At 54.3% G+C, this 1535-nt stretch overlaps 1 protein-coding gene across 1 annotated transcript in view; it reads left to right on the forward strand.

Annotated features, from left to right (window-relative positions):
• FBN3 (fibrillin 3) overlaps positions 1-1535 on the forward strand; it is a 72682-nt gene that overhangs the window by 29534 nt on the left and 41613 nt on the right. The gene's annotated exons all lie outside the window — the stretch shown is intronic.

A 1535-nucleotide genomic window follows, 5' to 3' on the forward strand; every position in this document is an offset into this window, starting at 1 on the left:
GAAGGAAAAAAGCAGGATCTGCTGAGGTTTTAAGGGAATGAAGGAAAAAAGCAGGATCTGCTGAGGTTTTAAGGGAATGAGAGCCTGGGGAGAAGGGAAGGTTTGGATCCAGCCGAGCTCTTAACGCGGCGGGAGGAAAATTGTTGAGGACACAAGAAAATTCCTGGTGCAAAGTGGAGAGAGGGAACATCAGAGCTGAACTCGGACACATCCTGCTGCTCCAGAGACCTGGATCCATAAATCACAGCCAAGGGGAAGGGCTGTGGCCTTTTTAAATTCTCCTGGAAGCGACCGGGAAAACGACACCGAAGGGAACAATTCCGTGGTGTGGAGTTAAGGGGGAATCACTGGCTGGACAAAGCTTTTCCTGCCATAATTCCAGGGTTTCTCTGCCAAGAACTTCACTTTTTAACAGCCCTTCCTGAGCTGCAGGACAAAGGCCAAGCTCTGCTATCAGTGAGGTAACGCCAGTGCCTCCTCCAGGATGCTTCCCAAAGGAATGTGTCCTGCTTCCAAAACCCGTCCAGCGTGATAAGAGATAACAAAACCATGGGGAGACACCAGGAAAGGGAGTGGAAGGCTCCAGACAAGCTGTGTGTAGCAGCCTCAGCCAGGATTTGCCCATTTTTGGCCTCTCCGGGATATTCTGCCAGAGGGAACAAATCCTGGGATTCCAAATCTCACCTTTTTCCTCACCCCTTTAGATGTGAGGAGCTCCCCACAGGCCAGGCTTTTGTCACCAGGGCACAAAATCCTGAATTTCCTGGTGTTCCTGCACCAGAGGGAGCTTCCCAGAGTTTTCCACGGGCGGATGGAACCCCACAACCACTCTCTTTCCATTTCCTCACAAAACCCCTCTGAAGAGCCGATTGTTTGGCTCCATCCCGAGCTCATTTCCCTGGATTTGGGTTTGGTTTTGGTTTGGGGGTTCCATTCCCCCCTCTGTGGTTCCTTTCTGGGCAGGGAGGGCAGCGAGTCCCCGGTGCTGCACCGAGGGACCCCAAGGCACAGCTCCTGGGGGTGTTTTCTCCATCAAATCCAGGGGTTTTAGCCCATGGAGAGGTTGGGGTTCCCACAGCTCTGCAGCTCCTGCTCTTCCAGGGGCTCTGCTTTGGCTTTTCCAGCCTTTCCAGCCTTAAGGACGAGGCCAATTCCAGCCCCAGCCCGGCTCCAAAATCAACGTTTGCCTTGAATCCTGCCATTGTCTGAGCAGCAGAGCACAGGATCCTGCTTTAATTCTGAACAGGAGGCTGGAAAAGTCGGGAAGGAGCCAGGCTGGGGCTGGCAGGGTTCCCTCCCCAGCGCTGGGTGTTAATGAGAGGGGAATGAACCCGTCCCACTGGGTCAGCTCTGCCTGAGCCGCTCCAAACCACCACGGGACGCTCACAGAGGGAAAACTGAGAAGGAAAATGTGGTGGGGAAGAACTGAAAGGACAACAAAGCCCAGGGCTCAGGTTCCTGAGGCACAGGATGTGGAGTCCTGGAGGAACGGGCTCTTTCCCTGCTCCCCAGAGCTGGGATTTTCACAGGGGGGG

Source organism: Parus major, chromosome 28 (assembly GCF_001522545.3).
Source record: "Parus major isolate Abel chromosome 28, Parus_major1.1, whole genome shotgun sequence".
Lineage (NCBI taxonomy): Eukaryota > Metazoa > Chordata > Aves > Passeriformes > Paridae > Parus > Parus major.